Source organism: Humulus lupulus, chromosome 3, assembly GCF_963169125.1.
Source record: "Humulus lupulus chromosome 3, drHumLupu1.1, whole genome shotgun sequence".
Classification (NCBI taxonomy): Eukaryota; Viridiplantae; Streptophyta; class Magnoliopsida; order Rosales; family Cannabaceae; genus Humulus; species Humulus lupulus.
Window position 1 is genome coordinate 215,998,530 of NC_084795.1, and position 11,508 is coordinate 216,010,037.

An 11,508-nucleotide genomic window follows, 5' to 3' on the forward strand; every position below is an offset into this window, starting at 1 on the left:
CTAATGCAATCATAAACTGTCGTAATGGTGTTTTGAAATTATCTTTTGGAAATATGACTGTTGAATTGAATGTTTTTAATGTTGCTAAATCTGTTGAGTGTGAGGAAATACATGAAGTTAACATGATAGATAGCATATGTGAAGATGATGGAAATGACTTACTTGACTTTTGTGAAAAATACTTTGGTATGAACTTGCATGTTGATGACTCTAATGATGATGTGAATTCTTTGGTAGAGCCTATACCCTTAAATGAAACCAAAGTTGAACCTTTTTCACCCTTAGATCATTTTCAATCAATTTCTGAGTCTCCAAAGTTAGACCTTAAACCTTTGCCAGAAAATTTAAAATATGCTTTTCTAGGAGAATCTGAAACCTTACCTGTTATCATAGCTTCTGCTTTAGATAAAGAACAAGAAAACAAGTTGTTAGATGTCCTTAGAAAACATAAAGAAGCCATAGGTTGGACCATTGGAGACATTAAAGGAATTAGCCCATCCATATGTATGCATAGAATCCATCTAGAAGAGAATGCTAAAACCTCTCGGGAATGTCAAAGAAGATTAAATCCAAATATGAAAGAAGTAGTTAGAGAAGAGGTCATAAAATTGTTAGACGTAGGTATCATTTACCCTATTTCTGATAGTCAATGGGTTAGTCCTGTTCAAGTTGTGCCTAAGAAGTCTGGGATTACGGTTGTTGAAAATGAAAAAAATGAATTAATCCCTACTAGAGTACAAACGGGGTGGAGAGTGTGCATAGACTATAGAAAGCTGAATAATGTTACTAGAAAAGACCATTTTCCATTACCTTTCATTGATCAAATGCTTGAACGATTAGCTGGCCATGCATATTATTGTTTTCTTGATGGGTATTCGGGATATAACCAAATCCCCATTGCCCCAGAAGATCAAGAAAAGACTACATTTACATGCCCTTTTGGGACTTTTGCCTATCGTCGCATGCCTTTTGGATTATGTAATGCACCCGCGACTTTTCAAAGATGTATGATTTCGATTTTTTCTGACATGGTTGAAAGATTTCTTGAAGTATTTATGGATGATTTTTCTGTGTTTGGTTCCTCTTTTGATGAATGTTTGCACCATCTTTCACTTGTTTTAATTCGTTGCAAAGAGAAAAACCTTGTGCTCAACTGGGAAAAATGTCATTTTATGGTTAAAAAAGGAATTGTTTTAGGTCATGTAATCTCATCTGACGGCATAGAAGTTGATAAAGCTAAAGTTGATCTTATTTCAAAACTTCCCCCACCTAAAACTGTGAAAGAAATTAGATCATTTTTAGGTCATGCCGGTTTTTATAGAAGATTTATAAAAGACTTTAGCAAAATTTCTCGGCCTTGATGCCATTTACTTGGAAAAGAAAATGCTTTTGTCTTTGATAATAATTGCCATGTTGCCTTTGAAAAATTAAAAAGTTTGTTGACTACTGCACCCATTATTCGACCTCCTGATTGGAAAATACCTTTTGAAATAATGTGTGATGCTTCTGATTATGCTATAGGTGCTGTCTTAGGACAAAGACTTGAAAAAATACCTCATGTAATTTACTATGCTAGCAAAACTTTAAATGATGCTCAATTAAATTATTCCACAACCGAAAAAGAATTGCTTGCTGTTGTTTTTGCATTGGAGAAATTTAGATCTTATTTGTTAGGATCTAAAATTATTGTCTATTCTGATCATGCTGCATTAAAATATCTCTTATCGAAAAAAGATGCTAAGTCTCGTTTGATCCGTTGGATCCTGCTTTTACAAGAATTCGACTTAGAAATACGTGATAAAAAAGGATCTGAAAATGTTGTTGCTGATCATTTATCTAGACTAGTTGTTGAAACTATACATGATTCCACTCCTATCACTGAAACTTTTCCTGATGAACAATTAATGCATATTTCTTCATTACCTTGGTATGCTGATATTGTTAATTATTTGGTCACTAAAGAAATACCATCTCATTGGTCTAAGCATGATAAATCTAAATTTTATTCTGAGGTGAAAAACTTTATTTGGGATGATCCTTACTTGTTTAAATACTGCCCTGATCAAATAATTAGAAGATGCATTCCAAACTGTGATCAGTCTAAAATCATATCTTTTTGTCATGATCATGCATGTGGAGGACATTTTAGTGGTAAGAAAACAGCTGCTAAAGTTTTACAATGTGGTTTTTATTGGCCTACTATCTTTCATGATACATATGTTTATTGTAAAGCTTGTGAACGTTGCCAAAAGTTAGGAAGTTTAACTAAAAGAAACATGATGCCTTTAAATCCTATTCTTATTATTGACATATTTGATGTTTGGGGCATTGATTTTATGGGACCATTTCCTAACTCTTTTGGTAATCTTTATATTCTTGTTGGAGTCGATTATGTATCTAAATGGGTTGAAGCTATTGCATGCCACACTAATGACCACAAAGTTGTGCTTCGTTTTTTGAAAGAAAATATATTTTCCCGTTTTGGTTCACCACGTGCTATAATTAGTGATAACGGTACTCACTTTTGTAATAAGCCATTTGAACATTTGATGAAACAATATGGCATTACACATAAAGTCTCAACACCATATCACCCACAAACTAGTGGTCAAGTTGAAGTGTCTAATAGGGAAGTTAAGCACATTTTAGAAAAAACTGTGAATCCAACTAGGAAAGATTGGTCCTTAAGACTCACTGATGCATTATGGGCGTATCGTACCGCGTACAAAACACCCATTGGCATGTCACCCTACAGACTTGTGTATGGGAAGGCGTGCCACTTACCTGTTGAGTTAGAACATAGAGCCTTTTGGGCAATTAAGCAGCTAAACTTTTCTTTAGACAAGGCAGGTGAAAAACGAAAAACTTCAACTAAATGAACTAGACGAAATTAGGAATGATGCATATGACTATTCAAAAAAGTATAAGGATCGCATGAAATTTTACCATGATAAAAATATTTTGAGAAAAGATTTTTATCCAGGTCAGAAAGTCCTTTTATACAACTCTCGTTTGCATTTATTCCCGGGAAAGTTACACTCTAGGTGGTCCGATCCTTACATTGTTCGTATTGTTTTTCCACATGGAGCTATTGAAATTGAAAATCCTAAAAATGGTGATATATTTAAAGTTAATGGACAAAAATTAAAACCATTTTTAGAATTAAAATCTGATGAAGTGGATGAGATACTCCTTGAGGACCCTGTTTATTATGCTCTTTGATTCTTGTGTGATCTTGATAACTTGTGTTTTATTTGTATTATTGTTTTATGTGTGATTTAATTTTTGTTCGTTGTATCTTGTTCTCTCTTCGCAATGCACAATATCGAGGTACGACCAGTCTAAACCTTACACTCTTGTCAATTTTAATTTATATTTATATTTTGACACATTGAGGACAATGCTTAAATTAAGTTTGGGGGTATCGAGTTTTATTGTGTATGTTTTGTGTTTTATTTATGTTATTTTTGTTTGTTTGAAAAAAAAAAAAAATTTATTTATTTATATGTTGTTGTTTTGTTATTTTTTTTATTTATTTATTTGTTAATTTTCATAAAAATTTAAAAAAAAAAACAAAAAAAAAATTTGGTGATATTTTTCATTTTCAATGATAAAAATTCTCATTGAGTTTGAAATTAATTCTCTTAAAAATATGAATAATTTTTAAGCTTTGTTTTTAATTATAGGGTCAATTTTGCTTGTAACAAAAATTACATTTTTCATAAACACTCTTATTTCCTATAAGTTTAAGTGAAAAATAATTTTAATGAAAACCTATTTTCTAAAAGCAAAATTGACAATTTAATTAATTACATAAGCTTAACTTTTATTCATAATATTTTCTTTGAATTATTTTCATTGTGCAATTTTTGAGAAAATCATTTTTATATCACCAATAAAAAAAAATATGTGTGTTTTAATTTTTCTTTTGCTCGAGGACTAGCAAAATATTAAGTTTGGGGGTGTGATAACTCTACAAAATAGAGTTATTTTACCATCTTTTATGTGCTAATTGTTGCTTAATTCTTGAGTTTTTAAATAATTTATTAAGTTTTTGAGTAATTTTGAATTTATTAGTCTTATCATAATTTTATATGCTTTTGTGTGTTTTTATAATTATTTTGTTGTAAAATGTTGTAGTTAATTATTTGAATTATTAGTGGTAAAAAAAATGTTGTATTATTAAACTTAAATGTAAAATATAATTAAGTTATAATTAATATTTTCAAAGAATTAAATTGATTTATTTTATAATTGAAAATATTGTATTATGATTTATTTTATATTTATTTTGTAGGGAATTTATGGTCTTGAAAAGCAATGAAAATGATGAAAAAATTGGCATTTTTGTGAAGAATAGCAAAGGGAATTGGCATTTTTCCAAGCAATTCAGGCCCACCTGCCCAGGCCCAAGTAGCAAGCCCATTCCCATTCCTTCATCAATCACACCTCCACATGCCCCTCAATGCATAGCCACCAAGCTGCCCCAGCCATGCTCCAAACATCACGCCAAGACCACCTGCTCTAAGCCACCCAGCCCCTTCAAATTTCCATCAGCCTTCACTCCTAGGCCCATGCAGCAAAGCACCCAGCCCAAACCGTGGGCCTCTCCTTGCCTTCAGCCAAGCCCAAACCATGAGCTTGCCACCAACCACACGGCCCAAGTCCCCAGCCATTTGCCTCCTGCGCCAGCACCCAGCAACCAGCCGTACCAAAATCCCCTTGAGCCCATAAATGTGCTCATTGTCCCCTTGTCTAAAATGCCACATTTTTACCCATTTTCTACACACTTTTTACCCCAAAATCATCATCACTCCTACAATTTACCTCTATTTACCATATTATTATTAATTTAATCAATTTACTTAATTTAAATTGATTATTTTAATAATCTCATTTTGGCTATAAATAAGGGTTTTGAAGACCATTTTGGGGTGCTTAATGTTTTGGTTACCATCTTTTTCTCTCATTTTCTATCTACCATTCTCTCTTCCATTTGGGTTTTTCAAGAGCATTTTGCAAGTATGTATGTCTTTTATTTTGTAATTTCTATTCTAGTTATGTGCTTCTAATCTTTTTCATAAGATTATTAAGATCATGATGAAGCAACTTGTAACTAGGTAATATTTATGTTGTATGTTGATTTCCCTTGTAATACAACAAAGTCTATGGATTTTTCTTCTTCATATATTTCTTTCATCTTAAATATCTTGTATTTTAGATTGTTAGAACATTTTTACACTTTGTTCTTCATTAGTGCATAAACATAATATTCTTTGTGTAAGATGTGTCATTAAATTGTACACATCCATGCTTAGAACAAAAATATTATGTTTTGCCTTATAAATAATGTTCATTGATTTATTTGTTATTTCATTAGATTGATTTACACTAAATGCTTTGAAATTATAATTTTGAAAAGTGAAGAAAAATCCTATCTTTTTATAAGAAAATTGTGCCTAAAATTATAAATCTTTTTTGGAAAATGATAGTTTAAATTATTTTAACTATCACTAAAACTTGGGAATCAATATACTAATAAATATTATTAAACTTACATTTTGTGGATTCTAGTATCTTAATAATCTTTTCTTTTAACACTTATTTTCAACTCATTATTGGTTTATTTTCATTATCTTAAAGAGCTTTATTTTTCAATCTTTTATTTTATGTTCATGATATTGAAACTTATCAATCTTTGGAACTAGGTTAGAATTTATTACTTTTGATTTAAAATAGTTTCATTTTCGATTTTAGACAACTCCTTTGGGTTCGACATCCTTGCTTACGATCACTATTCTATATGGACGATTCGTGCGCTTGCGATATATAAATTTTTAAACATACCTGTTTTGGGTCCATCACACCGTAATCGTAATGGAAGGGGGCGTAGCTCCGTTCTCCCTCAAATGAAGGTCGGACAATGAGACCATCAACTCCCATTTCGATATTGTGACTTAGTAGGATCTTGTTCACCTTCCCTTGAGTCATTATCCATGAGACTATATGCTCAGCCTCGAAAAATGCGTTGGGGTCGGCTACAACCTCTCTCTCCACCACAGGAGCAAAGTGAGGGATGGGAGAATCAGAGATGATCTGCTTGCCTTTATTTTTGTTTTGGCTAGAGGAACTCGCATCATTCTTCTTGAGAGGTGCCATGATTCAGATCGCCTGACGACAATGCGGCCTATTAGTAGGTGACCTAAGATGGTCTCTAGCTATAGTTGTAGGGGTACAGAAGACGAAAAGGTTTAATTGGTTTACTTTCAAATTTTGTAAGTTTATACAAGCTAAGCTTTGCCCTAGCCTCAAAACATGGTTCCACACGGGATCCTAGGCCACACGCCTCGATTTCTTAAAATCCTCAGATACTTCGGGATCCGCGTGTCAGAACCGTCAAACTCACTTCTTTCCTTTTGAAAGCGGTTTAATGAAAAACCGCCTAAGGAATCGTAACCTCTAAGCTACCTAGCGTTAAAACTAAAACCCCTTCGGCTCCTACACCCCAAACAGGTATTCGAACCAATTTTCCATTAGATTTTTCTCAGAATAACCCAGAAAAATTGCCTAGATTTATGAGTATCTTGTTTATAAACAAGTTTGGTTTCATTCATTTAGCCTAAACCAAATCCTTTTTCCTATTTACACTCAGACATAACCTAAACGATATTGAACAATGAGCATTTTTTGAAGTAAAAATTTCGCTGGAAAATGAAGAATAAAAATAAATTTCAAACCAGGTGATTAAATACTTACAGAGTGTATGTTCCTTCAAAGAAGATGTTGAAATGTCAACAAGAAGCTCCTTGAAAGCTTCTGAAAGTCTTAAAGGCGATGAATGTTTTTGGGGATTTTGGAGAAGAAAAAGGAAAGCTTCATTTTTTGAAAAGGAAATTTTTTGAATGCAAAGGTGGTGAAGTCTTAGGACTGATCATCGTATTTATACGTAAACTATAGAAATTAATCCAGGCCATCTGATTGGGTTAGTTCGGGATCCGAAGGACAAGATTAAATGAACCATACGGTGGCAAAAAGTTGACATGACAGTTGTTCCAGTCCTCGAAACTCGAACAAATGCTAATTATAGGAAGCCGCGTGTCTAATACTTGAGTAGTGGGCAGGGACGATTTTATATGGCAGAAGTTTAAAAGCCCCTAATGTGCATGTCAGAAAGTGACGACATCAAACACGAGCAGGAGCTTGGGGGGCAAATGTTGTACCCTAAAATTAGCACGTGTTCAATTACTCAGCTCGGGTACAGCTGGCAGATAAATATGTAGAAAAATAGCCAAGTAGAATATTTGGTTATTAATGATGTGAGCAGCTCGAGATTCAATCCAGTTCGTACACGGTATACAGGTTATTATCTGTATAACACTTAAGGTAACAATCGAGTTCAAGACTCATAATGGTCAGATCCAACTTCTGGCGCTCTGAACTTACTACGAGCTCGGATTCAAGTAGTTGTTAAACACGAGCTCGGGTGAGATATTCAGCTCGTGAGAACCTAGATAGATGCATACTGAAGGATTCCCGGAGATTCGGGGATTCTTTATACACTCATTAATGACCAAGCTGTATCATATATCTATCATTTATTATCCAAGATAGCAGGAGTGTATTTGTTATGTTATCAAATCATATCCCAATGTAAATGGGAAGAATTTGTATTAATTATATAACTTTTTTAATTACGCGGTTTATTTACGCAATTACCCAAATCTGTCCATGGAATTCCCCTATAAATACTAGGAATGTTGGATAGGAAGGGGGAGAGATATATTTTTTGTATTGCCGAAACTCTGCAGAAATAGAGAGAGAGAAGTAATAATATTGACTCGTGGACTAGGTGGATTTTAACCATTGAACCACGTAAAATTTTTGTGCTTTAGAGTGAATGCTTATTATTTCATTACTGTTTATTAGCTAGCACTAATTGACCTATTTAATTTCTTAATACACTGTTGGTGAAAAACCGCATCAACAATAGGGTTATTAATAAACTAGTAATTAATTTGGAATTAATTTATTAGTTTTATAAAACACATTTAATCTAGAATAGTAAGTGAGAGAAGGTGAACATCTCAATGTGACTTATAATCTCCATTATTAGTACAACACCGTGAGATATGAATAGGGCCTCGAGGCACCTTTGTTTCCGTCCCCCTAGGGAAGGTTTCTAGACATATTAATACCACGTTTGGCTTTTTACGAAGATAGGAGGAAGTGATGTATTTTAGGCTTGACCGACCCTAAGGCGACACTCTCTAAGTTAAGTCATCAATTCTGAAATAATGGGTTACACTTACAAAGATGTAATTAAGCTTTTGCGGTGGATAATTGAATCTTGACCAAACCAATGATAATTTATATTTAAAATAGAAAATAAAGAGTTATTTTAAGTTTTAAATTATAAGGATAAGATTGTCTTATAAGAAATCTGAATTTAACTTGACCGACCCTAAGGCGACACTTTATTTGTTGGGTAGTTTTACCGTGGAAAAGTAAATGTTAATTTATGTGTTTTAATTGTTGCATTCATGCATCATGTTTACTTTCCAAAACATTGAAATTTTTTCAAATGATAATATTATTGTATTTTATTTTCAGTCATAAAATGTTGCCACCCAATTATTTCCTATAACGTGTCCGATAATGCATAAAAAGATTGATGATCATATAAAGAATGTAAAAATGACTAAAGATGATGAAGATGGATGGGCAAATTTAACTTTGTTTGTTTTTCTGGCCAAAAATCTTAAACATATCTATAATGATAAGAGGCCTCCTCTTGTACCATCATGAGATGCAAGCAAACAGGAACATGAGAAATATACTGATTGGATGAGATCAAATCACATGGCAAGATTTTACTGTCTTAGTACCATGGAAGAGAATTTGAGGAAAAAGTTCGAACACATTGAATATGCTCGTGATTTGTGGGATGCTGCCTTTGAGGATTTACAGACAAGACCACTATCATGGAAAAGGTAGATAAGACTTACCTTTACCTTAGACTGAATAGTGGATTATGATTCATAAAGTTCTAAATCTTTGATTTAGAAACCACATATCATATTTTTGTTATTTGTTCTTCTTTACAGACACTTGAGCGATCAAGAGGAACTTGTATATGGAGACAAAAAGTTGAAGAGGAGAAGAAGAAAAGCGTCTAGTTCAAGAAAGCGTTAAAGAAAGTCCATTTATTTAAAATTCTTTAGTTTTATTAAAAGAAAACTTTATTGTTGTTTGAACAATGTTTAGTTAATTTTTTTAAAATTTGGAATTTTATTGCATGTAATGACTTTACAATATTTTCTTAATAATTTGTTATTATAAATTTTTTCTTTAGACATGCAATTGAATATTTGGACTTTATCACTTTCATTAAAATGCACAAATGCTCAATAATTTAGAATTATTTAAAGTAGCAAAACCGCAAGGTAGCAAAAGACAAAATGATTCAAACGAGGATGACACATGTCTTAGGCATCTTAGACATGGTCATATTGGTCTAGATAAGATAAACCAGTTAACAAAAGATGGACCTTTGAGATAACTAATGGTTGGAACTCTTCCGGTTTGTGAATCTTGTCTAGAAGGAAAAATGATCAAAAATCCTTTCTCAGCAAAAGGCAATAAAGCCAAAGAACCTTTGGAGCTTGTACACAGCGATGTCTGTGGTCCAATAAATGTACAAGCAAGAAGTGGGTATGAGTATTTCGTCACTTTTATTGACGATTACTCAAGATATGGTCATACTTACCTAATGCTTAGGAAATCTCAAGACACTTTGATATGATCGAGGTGGAGAATATTTGCATTTAGAATTCAAAGATTTTTTGCTGGAGCATGGTATTCTATCCCAACTCACAACAGCAAGAACGCCACAACAAAATCGTGTTTCTGAAAGAAGAAACAGGACCTTGTTGGACATGGTCATATCTATGTTAAACTACTCTTCATTTCCTCTCTCATTCTAGGAATATGCACTTCAAACAGTGATGTACATTTTACATGTAGTCCCATCTAAGACCATTAGCAAAATGCCACTCGAACTATGGAATGGAAACAAACCTAGTCTGCACCATTTCTGCATTTGGGGCTGTCCTGCTCATGTTCTTAGACCTAAATCAGGGAAACTTGAATCAAGGTCAGAAGTGTGCATTTTTGTTGGCTACGCTATAAAAACAAGAGGTGGTTATTTCTATAGTCCCAAGGATCAAAAGGTATTTGTTTCCACAAATGCGACCTTCCTTGAACATGATTATATGAATAACTATAATCCTCAGAGCAAGGTAGTATTGGAGGAAATCACAGCTGATAAGATTCCATCACAATCATCTTCATCATTAAATGATAAATGAAAAACCGAGGAAACCATGATTCCTGGAAAAGAAACTCTAGTGCAACGTCGTAGTGGGAGGATTGTGAGACAACTTGTTCGCTACGAACATGAGGCACATGTTCTTGTTTCTGATACAGACAAGGATGATCCATTAACATATAAAGAGGCAATGGATGATCCTGAAAAGGAGAAATGGCAAGAAGCCATGAACCAAGAAATGGAATCAATGTATTCCAATTCTATTTGGGAACTTGTGGATCCACCAGAAGATGTCAAGCCCATAGGGTGTAAGTGGATATACAAGAACAAAAGAGGTGTAGATAGGAAAGTAGAGCCTTTCAAAGCGAGGCTTGTAGCCAAAGGTTACACTCAGAGAAAAGGTGTTGATTATGAAGAAAATTTTCTCCTGTGGCCATGCTCAAATCCATTCGTATCCTCTTATCCATAGCGGCTGCCAATGATTATGAGATATGGAAAATGTACGTGAAGACAACATTTTTGAATGGCTTTCTTGATGAAAGTATCTATATGGTACAATAAGAAGGGTTCATAAAGAAAGGGGAAGATCAAAAGGTGTGCAAGTGTGGATAAAAGAAAGCATCTAGATCTTGGAATATCACTTTTGATGAAATAATTAAAACATATGGCTTCGAATAGAATGTCGACGAACCATGTGTGTATATATACATCAAAGGAAAATTTGTGGTTTCCTTAGTTCTTTACATTGATGACATTTTGCTCATTGACAAAAATGTAGAGACATTATCAAACATAAAGAAACGGTTAGCTGAAAAGTTCCAAATGAAAGATTTAGGTGAGGCGAGCTATATTTTTGGAATCCAAATCCTAAAGGATAGGAGGAACAAGCTCTTGACACTTTCTCAGGCTAATTATATAGATAAGGAGCTTGAAAGATTCTCTATGGAGAATTCCAAGAAAGATCAATTACCAACCAGTCATGGAATTGCTCTCTCCAATGAACAATGTCCTAAGACACCTCAGGAGGAAGAGGATATGGGAAAGTATCCCTATGCTTCAGCAGTTGGGAGTCTGATGTATGCTATGTTGTGTACTAGGCCAGACATATGTTATGCAGTTGGGATTGTAAGTTGTTATCAATCAAATCCTGGTTTAGAACACTGGATAGCAGTAAAGCACAT